The sequence below is a fragment of the Canis lupus genome, chromosome 8 (assembly GCF_048164855.1).
Source record: "Canis lupus baileyi chromosome 8, mCanLup2.hap1, whole genome shotgun sequence".
Classification (NCBI taxonomy): Eukaryota; Metazoa; Chordata; class Mammalia; order Carnivora; family Canidae; genus Canis; species Canis lupus.
Window position 1 is genome coordinate 26,748,576 of NC_132845.1, and position 20,745 is coordinate 26,769,320.

A 20,745-nucleotide genomic window follows, 5' to 3' on the forward strand; every position below is an offset into this window, starting at 1 on the left:
TGAAAGGATTGGATAAAGACATCCTAAAGTCAAATTATATTAATACTTTTATAACAAAAACCAAAATCAATTCACATGTGTTTGGCTATGAGATTACCCCTTGCCAAAATCTCATTATTTTATTCTGTATTAATGACAGTATTAAAAATTACAGTCATTAATATATTCTTTATACTTTAGTATAACATGTCATTTTAATCTTTATAAAAAAATGAAACAGAAAATACCATATTGTTTTACAATTGAAAAAACCAAGACTTGGAATTCAAATGAATTGCCCAAAGCCACAGAGCCAATAAGGAGAAAAATTAGATTCTGGTACAGATTCTTTGCTCTACTATGCTGATTTATTAAAGGACCTGCCTATCTTCCCTTGGTATTTATACCATTTGCAGTGGTTTTCATTCATGTCCTTTAAAATCATCCAGCAAGGTATTAGAGTATGTGTTAATATTCCATTTTATGAATAAGGAAATGAAGGCTTAGGGAGGTTAAATAATTTGGTCCCCATCAAACCAGTCAGAAGCCAAGCAGAAATTGCTGACTCTCCCCCAGATCTTTTGACTCTATTTAATACTATGATCAACAACACTAGAAATATGATTAAGAGAAAAGAAACTGGAGCAAATGGTATGTTGCCTAATTTGTCATTATTAAGGTTAGTTTTCAGTACGTCTTGTCTAGGTTAAGTAACGTACTATACAGGGACATTGCCTGGAAAAATGCTTTTGGGGTCTCGATGAAAGGCAACATCTGTATTATAGGATATTCAAAATTGTAAGTGGGAGATACAGGAGTTTATAGGAGATGAAACATTTAACCTAGTTCTACTCCTACATGGGTAACCGATTATAAAGCATTTCTTAATTTTTATTCTTTCTAACTTTTCCTCTTTTCTTACTATATCTCTTCTTCCAAGGAGTTCAAGTTTCAAGATTAAACCAGAAGATGTTGAGCTGAATTATAATAAAGAAACCCAGTCTTGCCTATCTGGTAAGACTGGATTGAATTAGGAAAGGCTAATTTATAGTTTATAGCCTCCCAAATCCTCCTGAAATTTTTAACTTTGATAAAGTAGAGCAGGTGTGTGATGAAACAGTTCACCTGACCTGAAGAGGCACAAGAGATATTTTCTACGGGCTCATCAGGTGCCACCACGGCCCTAAAAGAAGCTAACTAATAGATAAGCTGTGTGCTTGACATCTTCTCCTCCTTTCTGAATCACTCTTCTGCTCTTTGAAAGAAATTACTGAATTTTCAGTTTCAACTACTTCCAGGTCTGTTTTGCCCCACAATGTTCCAAATTCAAAGAATCTATCACCTACTCCACATCATGAGCTGCCTGGCTCTCAGCCTAATTCTAGCCTCCCAGCCTTCTCTTCTCCACAGCAGGTACCAGTGGGTCTCCACTCCTAGACTGGCTCCACTCCCTAGGACACTGACCCCCCAACTTGGTCTGTTAGTACATGCTACATGACATTCCTTAGAATACAACAGATACCCAATAATTCTTACTAAGTGGATGCATGAATTCCATCCTCATTAGATCCGAGGTCTCAGTCAGCCTCTGACCTTTTGCTGGACTCCTGATAACCAACTTCTTTCTGCCTTGTTCCTGTGATGAAGGCTCTACCTTACACCCTAGTTTCTTCCTAAAACCAGATCCTGTGTGCTCATCCCTGACTTGATAACTTGTTTGGTTACCAGGATCCTACCACACCTGCCTTGTCTGGGCCCCTCTTCCCAGGGCTACTGTTTTCCTGGTTTTCCTAATGCTAACCTCTTGCCTGGCTGCATGTCAGCACATTGCACGTTTCTGAATTCCCTATTTGTGTCTTCAGCATATCTGCCAAAATGCTGTCTCAATCAATACTGTTAGGCTGCTACTAAAAGAAACTCTCACACTGGATTAAGCAAAATTGGGAACTTATTCTAGGGTTGGAGGGTTATCTCAGAACTCGGAGGGATGGGTCTCAGGATCAGGTCCAGAAATGGAAATTCCTCAGAAGTTCAAGCAACTACTCTCTCATCTCACTCCCTATCTCTGGAGTCACACTGCTTCTCAGCTCTTCTCTGAATGCCTGACTCATTTTTCTCTTTCTGCAAGCCAGTTCTCCTATTTCCTAGCATACATGAGTGCCCCAGAAGTTTCCAAGAGCCCTGTTTTAAAATGTCAGCTCAGTTGAGGGAAAGTTCAACTAATTAGATTTACCAAACCCCAACTTCAAATTCCCAGGGGGTTCAGTTGGGGACAGGTGTCTATTTTGCTCCAATTAACCAGTTAAGAAGGTAAGTCATGGTGTACGAAAACTGCCTCTGTGGGTGGAAAGCCTAGTTCTCAAAAAAAGGGGAGTTGCAGTGAGGTCTATTTCAACTCTTATCTATCCCATCTTGCTGGACCTCTCCCCACGCTAGTTCTTTCTCTAGACTAGCCCTTTCCACCATGTTCTCTGGATACTGCATTCTGTGTGCTACTGGGACTTCATCTCATCAAATGTAGGGCCTAGACCCTAGTGTCTGTTTTCCTCCCATGGCTGTGTCTACGTCACGTGCTCTAGTTCTGCCCTCCTCACTGTGATACCTGTGCAACTCCTCATCCAAATCATACTCTCTCTTAATCTCTCCACCCATCCCAACTTCCTAAGTCAGAACTCCCATTGTTTACTATCAGCAAATTCACGTAGTAAAAATAAAACCATTTTTATTATGATGAATACTTAGATACCTTCTGAGTTAAGGGTTCCATGTTAGGTACTGCTCTTTTAAGAAAGCTTTATCATCTAGTTGGGTGGACACAGATAAAATAATTTATAAAGGTTCGATGCTGAGTTTCACTTCATTGGACAATAACTGCCAGTAGCAAGCACATTTAGGAAAAAATGTTACTGAGTCACTGAAAGCATCTGTGGTATCAGTAAAACGTGCCACTCCGATTCTCCTGCTGCAGGGAGGTTTTCCAGCTCATGGACCCAGCTGCTGTTCCACTGTGATCTCACTTCCTGTAGGCTCCATTTAGTAAATGACTAACTAAGCATAGTGTGGGTACTCAGGAAAGCCTATTCCTCTGAGATGTGGGATACCTCCAACTAGCAATTTTGACTTGAAAACTGCCAATCAGCCTGGCCAAGGCTTTCTTGAAACTGCACTGTAGTCTGAGGTACTTGCTACCCCATTCCCCTTCCTTCCCCCTCTCTTTCACAGGGGTCACACCTCCATACTCTCCCAGCCTTCTCTGGCCTACCCCTCCTCAAATGTTTATCTTCTACAGATGTTTCTCTTGATAAATCTCTTGTACATCTAATCACATTTGGTACTTTCTTCTAGGAGAATTCAAAAAAAGCACAGCATCAAAGAAAACCTGATTACTTTTAAAGAAAAGGTAAATAGATGTTATCAGATAGATGAAAAGGTTTTAGACACAAACCACACCAGGAAGGTAATGTTGGAAGAGGAGTGGAGGTGGCCCTCCTCCTGGTAGCTCTCAACATGACCCAAACAGAACCAAAGTAGATGGAGTTTGCCTCGGAGGCAAAAGCTCTCATCTGTGAATTACAAACCTAAATTCTATGGTGCCGGGCCTTTTATTTTGGTTCTTTCTCTCTTGCCCTGTCAGAAGTCTCCCTGGAGGACTTTATTCTCCCAAAGGCATTTCCAATCCCTACCACTCTAAGGAATCCTATTTCTCTCTTCCCCAACTTTCAGATGCAGGTCTCCAACCACCTCATTAAGTGATAACATCTCAACATGCTCAGATCTGTACATTGAAGTCCTCAGAGCCTTCCCATCCAAAACGAAATTCATCTCTCTCACTCTAAGCCTCCTGCTCCTCCGTGTCACCATCTCGGTTAACCCACCATCCTCCATTTGGGCACTAAAGCTTGAACTCTCACACCATGTTACACCATGCTGACTCCTCTGTCCCCTCATCTGCCTCTCTCCAGCAATTGCTAACTCCTGTTTCTTTTATATTTTCATTATATTTCAAATCTGACCATTTTTCTCTGGCCATCAAGACATCTACTGCCACACTGATATATTAAAAACAAATATGTACAATCCAAATTTCTTATTTATGATGTTCCTGGGTGTCTTCAAAGACAATGGGATAATAGGAATTATCATAAAAGACTGTTTATAGCTGAGCCTAAAATCACCCTTTTCAGCTTCCTCCAACTCTCTCTCTCTCTTTTTTTTTTAGCTTCCTCCAACTCTTACAACAGCCTCCACATGCCATGTTCTAGCCAGAGCTAAACATGTAAATTCCCCCCAACATGCCAACATGTCAGGCCTTTCCATACATCCAGGATTTTAGACTTGGTCCATCACTTAGTATAGCTTGGTAGGCAAGGCATAGTTCTGTGCTTGAGACATAATTTAAATATTGCCTATTCTTTGTGCCTGTTCCTGGTGCAACCTATCCCTTCTCCATGTTCCAGTGGCATTTTGTACATTTATTATGGTACTTTTCACATGATTCTATAATAATCAGCAATATCAGTCTCTTCCACTCAATTGAGAGCTTCTCTGAAGCAGGGACTGTAAGATGTCTACCTTTATACATCTACGTGAAAGCATAGTCATAGGCAATAAATATGAATGGCTGTACGTGTGAATGAAATCCAGTTCAATCTGCCCATTTTATAGATAAGGGCACCTATTCGGAGAGAAATAAAGAAGTTAAACGTGCCTGAATCACAGTAACTGGCACAGCCAGAATCTGAATCCAGGTTCAGAGGGATTTTTACCACAGCTTCTGCCTAGAAACTTGTAAGCTTTTCTCAAACTTTTCTAGGTTAAGCTAGCCCACCCCTCTCAGCCTCCTGCCCTCTATTCACTTCTCAACAACCAGGTTACACCCTGGAGCTCTGCCATGTTCCTAGCAATTTCTACAGTTTTAAGGGGACAGTATTGGGGCAGAGAGCACCTCACAAGGATCTCTACAATCCTGAGGTCTCTAGGCATAAAAGAACAGAGTTTAGAAAAATGCTTTCCTGATCCTTTTGATATAAAATGCCAAGCTTCCAATAAACACCAAAGGAGCTTTATGCCATCCTTTCTAACTCTGCTGTTATTTCTCTGAGATTCCATTTTCAATGAAATTTCTTCAGTTTCCTCTGCATACTCTCAGTTCTTTTTTTTAAAGATTTATTTGTTTATGAGACACACACACACACACACAGAGAGAGAGGCAGAAACACAGGCAGAGGGAGAAGTAGGCTCCCCACAGTGAGCCTGATGCGAGACTCAACCCCAGATCCCGGGATCACGCCCCCGATGCAAAGGTTGAGCAGATGCTCCACCACTGAGCCACCCAGGTGTCCTTGCATACTCTCAGTTCTTATATGGAATGAAGCACCTGGTGGTTTGGTTATTTTCTCACCATCATCAAGAAGGAGTTCTTAATCTGGAGTCACTGGCTGCCACTCTCATCAGATTCCCAAAGCAGTTCTTGGATAAAGAGAGTAACTAGTTTGCTTTCTTTTTCTGGGAGTAGGAGAGGAGGAAACATGACAAGTAGAGGGCACGGAATTCAGAGACAGGGATGCTAAAAGCCTTGTCACTTCATAGTTTTCCTTGATAAAATTTTCTTTCTTCTATCAACTAATAAATGAAAGTTGTTTCCAAAGACAGCTGAGGTAAGGAACACGGGCTGGTAAGGAACATGGCCCCTCCATCTGCCTGCCTCAGCTTCCAGCTGTCTATGGAGAGCAGAGTGAGAAGGGAGCAGAACATAAGGAAGAATGTCTGTGGCCCCACTGGGGTGAATCCGCCACTGGCATTCCATGGATCAGCTGTTCATAGCTCTTCCACCTTAGCAAAGTTCATTCTTGCTAAAAAGTTCATTCACTGGGACAGAAAAGGAAAAGAAAAAAAAAAAAAGACATACTGGAAGAGAAAGTATAAATTGGCACAGTAAGTACACAGGTGTCGACCCTCACTTCATTTCTTGCATGTGCCTTCCAGTTCCCTTCATCTGGGCTCACTAACTCATCACACCCCCACTCCTCCTCTGCCAATAAAGGAGAAAGCTCTGGCCTGATCCTTAGTTCTACCGGAAGCCCTTAAGCAACCCCTGTGGAAGGTTGGTGGTGTCTATTCATGGTCCTTGTAAATCTGATATGGAATGTGATGATGCCCACGAAGAGCTTAGGAGCTGGTACTAAAGGACCCTCATTGTTTTACCCACCCAGCCAGGGTTGTGTCTGAGCAACTGTGCTCTTCCTTGAGTCACAGTCCCCTCCTAACTGCAACCTGACTGTCTCTGTGCTTGGAGGCAAGAGCTGTGCTCCTGAACCTCAACCCGTCTGGTAGACAGAAGCCTTACATTCCACAGATCTTCCCATGTTTCCTATTATACCCCATTCTCTGATTGAGTGACTCCATTATGCTTTATTGAACTCAGTGTTGACATTATAAAATCCCTTGAGCCCTACCTTGTTTATGAAGCAGGACCTTTCTAAATGACCCATCCATGTCTCTATCCCATCTTTGAGGCTAGAACTGGTGTGTGATCCTATATCTTATCCATTGTCCTGCTTGGCAGTGAGTAAAAGCCCCATTTTGTAGATGAATAGCAACAGACAAAAATGCAAGTGTGAATCATAAATCCCCAAATATAAATGTTTAAATGTTTGTTATAAGGACATAATGTTGCTCTCATGCCTCAGTTCCCAGAGGCTGACCCTCTAGTATCTATATTCCTTAATGACAAAATACTGTAAGTTTTCTCAGGAAGATGAAATCACCGTAGACTTTCATCAAATGCCAAACTCCAAATAGCTTTATGTTTTCATTTATAAAAACCCAATTAGAAATTCCTCTCTCTTTCAACTGGTGATGATTCAAAGATATCCATGCATCATTGGTTTGAAATTGGTACAAGAAAACCATTTCAGACGTAATGCAGCAGTAGAGGTCATGCAATTGTTGTGATGGTATTTGGCATGTCTCATGCGCTTCAGCTATATGTGAAACAATATCTGAAAAGCAAATTTATCCATAAAGGTAAGGTCACGAGACAGACTTAAAATTTAAAACGTAGGAAGGCACTGGGCTTAGATTTAGGCTCCTATCAAACACACGGTGTATTCTTGGTTATTATACAGGAACATATAAAGAGAGAGCTCATTTCCCATCATCAATTTCAAGCTAGCTAAGGAAAGTTCTAAGCTATACCAAGGGGTAAAAAGCTACACTGGGTACTATCTCTTTAACTTTGTGTTATGATAACAGAGAAATTAAGGTTTCTTCAGTGTCTATATGTATTCCAGCACTTTCGCTAAGTAAGGCATTGCTAACTTCTTGAAACATAGTCTCTTAGTGGAATTGAGATTAGGAAAAAGAACTAATGGAATTCAGTAGAATTGCTGGAGAGGCAATATAATGAGCGATACAATAGTAACATGGTTAGTAATGTAGTTAGTGACACACCATCCCTCCCCACAGGTAAGAAACTATGGTTATGTTTTGCTGTAAGTGTATATATTTCCTAATTTGATCACAAAAACTTGTGTTCTCACTTTCATATTATAAAGTTGGCTTGGGAAGGGGCTACCTATCTGGACCAGCGTTCCCTGCATGCCTGCTGCTAGGTGACTTACACCACAGGAACGTCAGGATCAATGATGTGTGTCAGTTTCAGATGGAGAGGAAAAACCATGTGTCTTCTCCATGTTCTCTCCCCATCTGCTGCCTAGAAACAGGGAGTTCTCTGGGCCCAGGAGTTGTTGGTGCCGTAAGACAGAAGGAGTCAGAGCCCCCCAGCCAGTAGTCCTGTGCTAGACTGCTACATGAGCGGAAGATAAACCCTAACGTGTGAAGCCAGTGAGATGGAGGGGGTTATCTAACAGCAGTGAGAACTTGCTAATTTCCTTTTCTTCCCCCCAATAAAGAAGGAATGAGTGTCAGGCTCAGTTTTCAGCAGAAAATAATACTTAGCTAGAATTGAAAAACACCAGGGACGCCTGGATGGCTCAGTCAGTTAAGCAACTGACTCCAGCTCAGGTCATGATCTCAGGGTCCTGGGATGAGCCCCTTTTCAGGTTGCATGCTCAGTGGGGAGTCTGCTTCTCCCTTTTACCCCTCTCCTCACTCATGTGCATGCGAACTCATGCGTGCACTCTGTCTGTCTGTCTCTCTCTCAAGTAAATCAAGTCTTTGGTGTGGCTGGGTGGCTCAGTTGGTTAAGCATCTGCCTTTGGCTCAGGGCATGATCCTGGGTTCCTGGGATCCTAGAATCAAGCTCTGCAGCAGGCTCCCTGCACCGTGGAGTCTGCTTCTCCTTCTCCCTCGCTGCTCCCCTGCTTGTGCTCTCTTGCTCTCACTCTCTCTCAAATAAGTAAAAATCTTAAAAAAAAAAAAAAAAAAAAAAAAGAATTGAAAAATACTGATTTTCAGTATATTCACTTTGTGGTTACTTTCTATTTACCAATTGATATTATTTCATTTATGATAATGGTATGTTTTCTTCTACAATTTGTTAGTAAAGTGGATTGATTTAAAGAAAAAATAAGTGATAGTTGAGGTGGTATGCAGCTATGAGAGAAGTCATGAAGATGATACCCCAAGAGGCAAATTTGGGAAATATTTAACATATAATAAAAGCTAACTTAAAGCTTCTGCACAGCAAAACAAAAACAAACAAAAACCCAATATGCTAACATCATGTAAGCCAGAAATGCTGCTTCTGGGTATCTATCCAAAGGAATTGATATCAGGATCTCAAAGAGATATCTTCACTCCAATGTCCATTGCAACATTATTTACAATAGCTAAGATGTGGAATGATGTCTATGGATGAGTGGATAAAGAAGATGCAGTATATACAATTAAATACCAGTCATGAGAAGGAAGAAAATTCTGCTGTTTGCTACAGCCTGGGTGAACCTTAAGGCATTTTGCTAAATAAATAAATCAGGCCAAGAAAGACACATATTGCATGGCATCACTTATATGTGAAATCTAAAAAAAAAAAAAAAAAAAAAAAAAAAAGGTTGAACTCATAGAAACAGAGAGCAGAATGATGGTTCTCAGGGCCTAGGAGCTGGTGGGGAAAATGAAAAGATACTGGTCAGAGTGCCTGGGTGGCTAAATCAGTTAAGCAACTGCCTTCAGCTCGGGTCCTTGGATGAGCCCAGAGTCAGGCTCCCTGCTCAACCAGGAGTCTGTTTTTCCTCTCCCTCTGGACACCCCTCCCCCGACTGCCTTGTGTGCTGTCTCTCAAATAAATAAGTAAAATCTTTTATTTATTTACTTTATTCATGAGAGACACAGAGAGGCAGAGACACAGGCAAAGGGAGAAGCGGCTCCATGGAGGGAGCCTGATGTGGGACTCGATCGCAGGACTCCAGGATCAGGCCCTGAGCCAAAGGCAGACAGACGCTCAAATGCCGAGCCACCCAGGCGTCCCAACCTTTTTTTTTTTTAAAGAAAGATATTGTTCAAAGGGCACAAAGTTCCAGTTATGAGATTAACAAGTTCTGAGGATCTAATGTACAGCATGGTGAACGTTGCTGTAAGAGTAGATCTTAAATGTTCTCACCACACATACACACAAATGATAATTATGTGAGAAGACAGAGGTGTTAGCTAATGCTATGGTGTTAATCATTTTGCAATACAGAAATCTATCAAATCAACACATTGTACAGGTTCCTTAACTTATGTAATATGTCATTATATCTCTATAAAGCTGGGGGAAAAGGATTGAAAAGAAAACTAACTTACATGCATTTACTAGGTATTAGGGATTGTTACTAAGTGCTTCGCAATTTAATCGAAAAGCCCTATGATATAAGTATTGTTATTAAAATCCAGCTACAGAAAAAAAAATAAAATAAAATATATTTTTAAAAAATCCAGCTACAGATGAAGAAAGAAAGGCACAGATAGAGTAGATAGAAAGAAAATAAGGCAGAGATAAAGTAAACTACCCAGTGCTGGGTATAGACTGAAGAGGCACATCTGAACCCAAGGCAGTTCATTTTCTGAACCCCTGGTCTTAATCTGCACACAGTAGTAATGGTGGTTAGGACTGCAGCAGGTGGCAACCAGAATGCCCCCATATCCTGGGGGGTAGGACAGTTTTAGTGAAGCAGTGCGTCAAAAGGCAGCTTACACAGAAGGAAATGAGGCCAGGAATGGACTTATTCTTTTGAGTGAGGGTTTGCAGTCTTTAGGAGACTCCTGTTAAAATGCAAATAGCAGGGATAAGAAACACATGAAACTGTTACATCCACCAGTGGGTGGGATAAGTTTATTAAATCATTTTTTATTTTTAAAATTTTTTAATGATTTTATTTATTTATTTGAGAGAGTGAAAGAAAAGGAGAGAGAGAGAGAGAGAGAGAGAGAGCGCACAGAGGGAGAGGAAGGAGTAGGTTCCCTGCTGAGCAGAGAGCCTGACACAGGGCTCAATCCCAGGATCCTGAGATCATGACCTGAGTGGAAGATGGACACTTAACCCACTGAGCCGCCCAGGTGCCCTTTTAAATCATTTTTTAATTGTGAAGTCAGAGGACAGGTGTCAATTTTCAGAGTGCTCTATGGACAGTGGTTTTCAGATGTCCTCAGATCAGCAGCATCAGCAGCACCTGGGGACTTGATGGAAGTGTACACTCGCAGGCCTCACCCTACTGTCTCAGAAGTTCTGGGTATAAGGTCCAGTCACTTGTGTCTTAAGAAGTCCCCCAAGCTCTTTACAGGATATTTCGAGGGGTCTAAAAGTCCTGATTACCACATTTGGTATTTTTCAGAGATTCTTTTAAAGGAATTTCTAGATATTTATTTGAACAAACAATTATCACATATTTATATTATGCAAAGACCTATTCCAGGCATTGTGATACCTAGAATGGGATTCTAGGTGGGACTGCAGAAGGCAAGGTTAAATGAAATCTAAAAAAAAAAAAAAAAAAAAGGATCCCGAAGCTCTTGCTTTCCACATGTTTTAAGAGAGCCTTGGAGAGATGAAGTGTCCTGACAAGACACTCAGACACTCACTGCTCAGCACCCCAGCACATGCTCATCCTCTGGCTTAGAGTATACTGCACTTCTCACTCTGGCTGACATGCAGGAGGTGCCAGAGAAACTTACAACATATCTGCCAACACAGACACACTCACTAACTATACTAGTGAATGAATAAAGAAGAGAGGAGATGAGGAGTAAGTGCGGACTGGGGACTGAACACGCAAGTGACCAAACATGGTGTTCCTTTCCGGAACACTCTTACAGAAAGGTATCCAGTCTTCTTCAACTCCACCTAAGCAGTGTGGTCAATATTAAAACCCTCCAGACCCTGAGGAACTAGCTAGAGCACAGTATGGAGAAGTACTACCTGGAATGTTTTTGCTCTAAGCACTGGAAAGGCATACTTGTCTCTCCAAAGTAGTGTCGTAGGAACCTTTGCCTCAGTGTCCTCCTCTGTAAGATGAAGATAACAGAAATAATGCCACCACAGGCTGCTCTAAGACTTAAATGGGTTAACTGTTATAAAATTCTTAGAACAGGAGCTGGCCCAGGGTAAGCACTATGCAAATTTTAGCTATGATTAGATGATCTTGAGATTCTTTCCAACTCAGATATGTGATGGGTTCGTGCTCATGGTAAGGAAATCTGGGACGCTGGGAATAGTATAATATAGTATTTTGACACATTGGGATAATGTGAAAGTTCTGACACTAATCTTGTAGTGCATGTTGTGTGTGGTTGGGGGTCAGGGGGTGGGAAACAAGTAGCATGATCCTACAGAAAAAGAAAGCATGGTCTGCCTAACAGCAAGGTGCAGGTTTACATTATGCACTTTTTTTTTAATAATAATAAGTTTGTGAAAACTATTAAAAACCTCTTTTCCTAGTTAATTAAATTTTCCATAATCTTTATACTTGCCCAACCATTCACACGAAGGTAGTGAACATAAGCTATAAGAAAAATGAATTATGAGAGCACTACAATTCAGTTATTTTGCATACTTGTAGTTTTGAAAAAAATAATATATAAGATCAAATTCTTCATGTTCACAAACCTACTGTAGGCCACTACCTTTATAATGTACCTGTCATTCCTCAAAAGAACTAATTCATAATTAATAAAACTGCTTAGACCAGATTGGCTTCCTTTCCAAGTCTTCTAAAATGCCCGTTAAAATTAATTCCCTCTGTTCTTTATCACAATATAATAAAACATGATAAAACTTAAATATTCTGTGGGAATTTGAAATAATGGAGTTTCTAGACATAAGCTGTTGAAGCACAAGCAATAATTAAATGTCTCTAAATCAGTGCTTACAAAACTATGTTCAGCAGGATGTTAAGGGATTTTTAGGGGAGGGAAGATATTCCTGGTTTCAAAAAAAAAATCAGCTAAAAGTTATAAACTATAATCCTTCCCAGAGATTCACAGGGCATATTAGCACATTAAGATTTAAAATGTCTAGCTGCCCCTTGATGGCATTATTTCATTGTCTTTATTTTATAGATGAAGACACTAAAGCACAGAAAGATCATATGGTTTACAAGTCATTTAGCTAGTATGTTACAAAGTCAGGATTCGACTCCATGCAGTCCAGTTCTGGAGTTCAACTTGACCTTATAATGTTTTTCTAAATCTTGCTTTATTTTAAGAAGCATCTGGTAATCAAAGCCTTCTTGTTTGAACTTCTGTATTTAAGAGGGCAATTTCCTCCTAATTAGCTTTCCTATAGGACCAAAAGCATGACAATCTGCTACAGAAAACTACTAAAGAGAACTGAAGTTTACTGCCAAGTGTTTCCCAAACTTATTTGATTTTAGAAATCTATGATTTAGGGACAATCCTAAATATCATTAAAGCTGATATCCCAGAAACACTGAGGGGAGTCAATAAAAGCAGGTCATCTCCTTTTTTAGAGGACAGAAATTCACATTTAGGAAGGATTAGCCAGTATAGTTATTTATGATAATCGAATAAAAGAATTAGGGCTCTTCAGAAAGAAAAAGGAAAAATGTTAAAGGCTAACTTCATAAAGTGACAGCAAACTCATTTGCCACTTCCCTGGTTATTAGAAAGAGGAGAAAATAATACTTCAAAAAAAAAAAAAGAGAACAAGTATTAACTCACACAAGGAGAGAGGAAAGTGTTATTCTAAACAGTGACACAGATGGGAAATAAAAAGGCATATAAGTAGCTCTTTGAGATGTTATTCGTGCAGCACAAAGTGGCCAGGGAACCACAGTGGGATTTACCTGACCTTTCCGATCTAAGACTCACATTCCTTTCTCTACAGTACAGAAGATTCATACTTTTCCCCACTGGACCTCCTTGAGGTATCTGCTGGCTGCTGAGTCTGGGGAGAATTATCAAAGAACCTGAGCCAGTGTAGGAACTCTTCATAATTGCTCGTAGCAGACAGTAATTCTACCTCTTTTCTTCTCCCTATCTTTTTTTTTTTTTAATGTTTATTTTCTTACTGGTTCTGAAACTTGAGACTGCTGCATGGTTCAGATTTCTACTGTACAGTTGAGGTTTCTTCTGTATCAAAATCTAAGTTTCTGTTATTCAACAGGACTGAATGATTAGTGGTCACCTTCAAGTGCCTTATCCCATTAAGGGACTATGCACTCAACCGACTAACTGTGAGACTCCGGGTAACACTCCTTTCCATGGCTTTTGAGGTGACAGCTCTGCCTGGGAAAGCAGAAATAGTATTCCTTGCAATTTCCAATTCATCATACAAATCTTTCCCTTGAGGCCATCTTCTTCCGGTTTTCTTGGCTTTCATTTCTCTCATCTTTAAACAGACTGCCAGAACAAATGTCTTTTAAGGCCATTCATTTTTACTGGAAAAAAAAATGACTAGACATTTGAAGGACTTTATTTTTAAAACACTTTCACAGAAAGAGTAAATGTTGATTGCATAGGAAATCCTTATACTTTGCTAAGCCATTAAAAATGTTTGATGAGAACGCACAAAGAAAAGCATGATTGAGACCCAAAAATAAATGAATGAGATGAATCTTGGAACATAAACTCATTTTGCAGTCTGGTCTCATTTGTTTTTGGTATGAGTGCAACTTTGCAGCTTACTGTTTCATGGTGTATTAGGAAAAGGTATAATTATCATTTAAATGTGAAACCCTAATAGCTCTGGTTCAACTAAATTTATTAAGCAAGCCAATTTAAAAGTTTCCAATATATAACAGGATGTACCTTTTACAAAACTGATTATTTATGATCTCAAAAGCCTTTAAATTAAGCTTATGATACATATTATTTATTATATAAACTCATAAATATATTCCATTTTTTAAAAGCGATATATGGCACTCACCATGGGCCAGGTGCTGTTCTAAACACGTTACATATACTAATTTGATTTGGTCCTCACAACTGCCCTATGAGGGAGATATTACTCTTCCTTCTTATAGATAAGGAGATTGAGGCACAGAAAAGTTGAATAATTTCCCCAAGATCCCACAACTAGTATGGCGGGCCTGAGACTCAAACCTCAGCAGCATCACTCTAACTTTAATATTATCCTCATCATCAAAGATTTGTTCAGGAATGGAGTCAAAGCTCTTTATGAAGCACATATGAACTCACTTTATCACTTGATGTCAACCTTGACATAATATTTTGTTAGTTCGTTTTATTTTAGGAAGAAAAGTCTGACAGTTAAAGCCTTTTATCTGAACTTTGTACTTATGAATATAATTTCCCCAATATGCTTTCCTACAGAAAGCACAAATATGGGAATCTATTCTTTAAAAAAAAAAACCAGCTAGATAAATAAAGCTTATAGATAAGACACTCCAACAAACAATAGCATGTATTCAAACAACGAGTAAAAGACAGAGTTTATATGGGTTGACAGAGTGCAATTAGGCTGGGAATACTAATTTTCTAAATGTGCCCCAACCTGCTGCAACTTATTTGTAGAATCAGCCTGTTACTTCAAAATGTTATTTGGAAAGATTGAGGATGCAGTGGTTTGGTGGGACGTTCAGATAATATTAACAGGATGTTCATTTTAAGGAAGAGAAAATTTTGAGGAAGAGTTACAGATTTATGTTATTTCTCAAAGGCATAATGATTAAATATTCATTTGGAGAAGTTGAATAGAATAGTAGAACCCTATAGAACTAATGTGAAGGTCTATTGACTTGAATTATTAAGAGGGGGAAAAGTATGACTTTGAAGTTCACTATCTCTTCCATATATAACTTACTCAGTTTCTATGCTATTTCCCACCAGCACTCCTTGCAAGATTCAGATGAGCTTTCACAGGTATTTGAACATGCATGTAAAAAATTTCCGTTCAGGTAAGACTAACTTTGACTTTTACACTTGGAAGGAATTCAATCTTATCCAACCCCTTCACCCTTTAGAAAACTTGTTCAAATGTCCAAACCATGCATAATCTTAGATTCTGCTTCTCTATTGAGTCCTATTGTGGGCTGTCTAAATATTTAGAGTCATCACATCTCAGCAGTTAGGAAGAGTGTTGATGAAAACATACTATGCCAGTTCCATGCCCTCTGGCATCAAGGTCTGTGACTCTGAGCAGCAATATCTAATGAAGGGTTTAGAAACAGTATTTCTCTACTCTGTTCTATTTTCTTTTTTTTTTTTTAAGATTTTATTCATTTATTTGAGAGAGAGAAAGAGAGAGAGAGAGAATGAGCCAGGGAGAGGGGCAGAGGGAAAGGGAGAAGGAGACTCCTTGCTGAGCAGGGAGTCCAATGCGAAGCTTGATCTCAGGACTCTGAGATCACGACCTGAGCCAAAGGCAGACGCTCAATTGACTGAGCCATCCAGAGTGCCCCTGCCCCTGTTCTGTTCTATTTCATTCAGAAACAAAATGAGTCTTTCTGATCCTTTTATTGCATGGAATATTTTCATGTTAATAGTGTTGGCTCCTTCTCATGTGGACCTTGGGGGGGGTGGTGCTGGGTCCCTGTGGTTCCCCCATTGAGACCATCTGTGTTGTGGACCAGTGACAACACTTCAAAAGGTAGAGCAAGCCCCCATCTGTGCTACACGCTACTAATTTTCAGATGCTCTGGCTTCCACCTCTGACTTTCCCACAGAGGATCCTGGGAAGTGTCGGGCCTGAATAGACTCTGAGTGGGAAGAATGAGAGTCCTGCCATGGGCATGAGAGAAGAGGATCTTCAGTTAGCAGTCTTTCTTTCCAAGCCCCCCTTGGTGCCATAGCACATTTCAAAATCATAGTTTTTTGACCCATTGTTTATCACATTTCACAACTGGCAGACATTTTGAGAACTCTGCAATTCAGTACCAAAAGGTAAACTTGTAACAGGTAATTGAAATCCTGTGAATATTTGAGTCTTATGAATATATGACTCAATGAATATAGATTGGAGTCCAATGAATGAATATAGGACTCAAATACTTGGAAAAACATTCCCTCAAAAAGCAACAGGAAACAATTGTACTTAATGAGCAATTCTGAGCACAGTTTTCTGGCCGGCAGTTTTAGATGGCTATTAAAATCTCAATCAAGTTTTCTTTCAAAATCTTAATTATAATCTCTCCATATGAACTCAAGCAAAATAGTATTGAAGTGAACCTGTTATGTGTAGTGCTGATCATTTTAAATGTTTGTTTAATATCAGTATTTATAATTCATGACAGCATTAGAATATTCAAATGAATTAAAATTCTTCATATCTGAAAGAAAACTAAACCCCTATTTAATAAACATTGATTGAACCCAAACTTACATGTAGCAGACACCGTCGTCTATCTAACCAATGTTAACTGTCCATCTGCCTCATAGAGCTTTGATTTTGTTCAGTTATCAACCTTCTCTATTACGGTCGTGGTCTTCAGGGAGTTACCGCCATCCTGACCCTCAAAGGATGAATGCTTTGTCAAGTCCTGGGGGCCTGGTGGCTCCGTCTATGACTCATTTAGGCCTGGGCATGAGATGAAGTTGCGCCCAAGGAGGATGAGGAGAACTCTGCTAGGGATAGTGCTTCCAAATAGGGGTTCTTGCATTTAAAAAGAGACTCATGGAGGAAGTATTCTGCTAGACATCATCAACTTTGCACGTGATTCCAGAACAAGGGTGGTCATTGTGCAATCATGAGAGGAACCACCAAGAGCAGAGCAGACACATATTATGTCAGAGTGGAAAGATAAGAGAAACCTGGATCTTTGATCTGCTGTTCAGATACTGAATTAGACATTTTTGGGCCATCCTAATGGCATTCCCTGTTGTATGACATAATAAATTTTCCTTATTGTTTAAATGGTTAAGTTGTAGTTTTCTGTTATGTGCAGATGAAAACAATCTAATTGATAAAAGACTATAGCCTTGAACTTAGTGATGAAAAAAATCTCATGAAAGTTGATGCTTTTTACATGGCACACGGCTTAAAAGGATAGAGTTATGTTTACCAGAAGCAAAGTTAAATAGAGCGCAGACTGGAGAATAAGACTGCAAGAAGGAACAGGAGAAAGAGCTTTACAGGTAGGGTGACAATATAGTTTATCATCCAAACTATTACACTTTGGAGTGTGAAATAAAAGCTTAGTAATACTAATATCAAGACAACAGGAATAAACCGGGACTGACCCAGGCAAACCAGGACACATGGTTGCCAAAATTATAGAACACAGAACATAAATAATGCCTTGGAGGAGGGAAAGTATGAGATGTCCTTGAGAGAGAGTAAGTGGCCCAATTTGGTTTGCAATGTAGACTAGATGGGAGGGCTGATAGGAGATTATATTGGGACGGTGATGTAAATGCCTTGAGATCCAAGATAAGGTTAGTACTTCATTTTGTTCACAGCGGGAGGCTATGAAATTTCTGGGCAGGGGAGTGGTGTGATCAGACCTATGCTTTGGGAAAATCAATCGGGAAGCAGAGGAGATGAGCAAAAGGGGGAGAAGTCTGTTAAGTCACTATTGCAGTAATCCTTCTAGGTAATGAGCCAAGCTTATAACAGTGGGAAAAACAAAGGGAAACATGCCAATAATGAGGACAAAAGGGCAGAAAGAAAGAAAGGCTTAAGGATAAATTTTGAGACTGCCTACAATTGTGGAGTGGGAAATAAAAAGAGAAGTAAACAGAGGACATAGAGCGGGAGTGTTCTAGAGTCTGAAGAAAATGATCTCGTCAAGGAACCCAGGAAAGAAGAGACTTTCAAGGAGGGGTGGGCAGGTGGTCCTTGATTGGTGCTTCAGTGCCGTAAGGAAATAGAGGAAGTTAATGTCCAAGCAAGAAGGTTGTTGGTGACCTCCAAGAAAGGGTTTGACAGTGACAAAAACAGGGAATTTTTTTGTGTTTCCTTTGCCTTTCAGAAAACCTTGTCAGTGGAATCAGTGCAGCAATTCCCCAAACCATCTAACCTTAAAAGACCTGACAGTGGGTTCAACTGAAATAATGAAACCATTTTGGTGAGTAGAAGGTGGAGCTCTGACATGGCTTACAGGTGTGTCATCCTACTTCAATCTCGGCTCTGCATCACTCTCTTCACAAAGCCAGAGTCACTTCAGTATGCTTCTATCCCTTCTGTCCCCAATCCTTAAGCTCAGGTCTATCTGATCTTTGAAAACTCTGACCTTAGACAAGAGGGATTTACACAGCTTCAGCCCAAGGCCTGTGATTCAGTATCAAATCTCTGTTGCTAATTCTGGCCTATATTTGATAACGAAAGTTATACATTGTTCCTGAAATGCAATTTCTATTTTGTGCCTGATTTCTACTAGCTGATCTCTGTTCCTGAGGCTCTGTTTTAGTCACCTAGTCAGAAACCTCGTCTCCCTAAGGAGGAGACTATCTGTTCCCATCTGTCTTCCAGGCACTGGAGTTCTTCTGCTTAACTCTATACAGTGGCAAAGTCCCTATTCTCTTACTTGGCAGCAGACCTTCCTCAACCCACCGGCTCCTAGAGTCTTAGGCGTTGCGTTCCATCCATAACAGACTATGCTTCTACTCCCCACTGGCCTCCCTGAAACGCTTTCCCAGAATCCCTGTCTTCTGTAACTTTTCCTTCCACCGCCCATGTTCTGCTGTAGGACCAGGTGCCCAGAGCACCTTTGAGGGAGTCTACCTTTCTGTGTGTCCATTCCTCAATTGTTTCGATGTCCCAGCGCTTCCTGACTTAATTCATTCCACTGGGTTACAGATTGGGCGTCTGCCTTACCTGATACATGGTAATAGGTTTTTTAAAAAATCCAGTCTCACCTTTGCAAAGGGCATCAAGGAGATGAGAAAAGGGGAAGCTTATGTCTGTATTCACTACAAGTGAGAGCACTAGTAACTTGGTCCAGAAGAAAGAGATTCTATACTACCCTCATCCATTAATAAAATTCATGGCATGTGCTTCGTGTACTTGGAGATATACAGGAAGCAGAGAGAACTAATCCATGAACACAGATTACAGCAGCATATTTGTTGCCAATATTTGCAGTATGAACAAAGTTGTCAACAATAATATTTTGATGACAATACTTGAAATAAAGGTACAAACAAAGCCCATGTGTAATGTCAAACAGTAAAGTGTTAAGTTCTCTCTCTCTTTTTTTTTAAGATTTTATTTATTTATTCATGAGAGAAACAGAGAGAGAGAGAGAGAGAGAGAGAGAGGCAGAGACACAGGCAGAGGGAGAAGCAGGCTCCATGCAGGGAGCCTGACATGGGACTTGATCCCGGGTCTCCAGGATCAGGCCTTGGGTGGAAGGTGACGCTAAACCACTGAACCACCTGGGCTGCCCAAATGTTAAATTCTCTAGATGTCTATCTAATCTGATCTGATGGCTCTGGTAACTGAGCACAAACACAGACATAAGCTTCTCTCTCTCTCTCTGTTTTTTTTTTTCCTTAAGATTTTATTTACTTGAGAGGGAGAAAGACAGAGATTGCATGAGTGGTGGGGAAAGGCAGAGGGAAAGGAAGAAACAAGGGAGAGGAAGAACAGACTTCCCACTGAGCAGGGAGTCCAACACAGGGCTCAATCCCAGAGATCATGAGCCCATGGTAGATACTTCACCAACTGAGCCACTAGGCATCCTGACATAAGCTTCTCTTGATAGGGCTATTTGCTTGGAAAGGGATTGGCTGGAATCCAGAAATATTAACATGATCAGAACCTTTCATAAAATGAAGAGAGGAATGCTTCCCCATTTCCAAGACAGCTGGGCCCAAGCTCCATTACACCACAAAGAATAAATAATGTGTCCTCTTGAGGATGGTGATGAACATCATAACATTTGTCACTTTCTTATACAATTTTCCCACTGCATTGCAAGATACTTTTTATCATTTAACCTCCATGTCTAGCAAGTTGCCTAGCATATAACAGATATTCACTAAGAATTGTGTGAATGAATGAATGAATATTTGATTGAATAAATGATAGAGGAGGAAAGAAAGGAAGAAAGAGAGGGAGGAAGAAAGGAGGGAAGGAAGACAGGGAGGAAGGAAGGGAGGAAGGAAGGAAGGAAGGAAGGAAGGAAGGAAGGAAGGAAGGAAGGAAGGAAGGAAGGAAGATGGTGATAGAACTACAGTCTTTGGGCACTTGTTGCCACCATGTGTGCAGGAGATGAGACATAATCCTATTATTTAGAGAAAAAAAAAGCAAAAGCAAGAATGCCTAAACACTACCATGATTAACCTTTCTCCACAACTTCATTAACATATACGAAGAACTGGCAAAAGGAAGAGGCAACGGGGAGAGTCTACACAGGATCATAAATCCTTCCCTCCCACAGCAAGACAATATGGAAAGGAAAT

General features: G+C 40.2%; 1 protein-coding gene across 1 annotated transcript in view; it reads right to left on the reverse strand.

Annotated features, from left to right (window-relative positions):
* Positions 1-20,745, reverse strand: part of PLPPR5 (phospholipid phosphatase related 5) — a 120,814-nt gene that overhangs the window by 79,752 nt on the left and 20,317 nt on the right. The window lies entirely within an intron of this gene.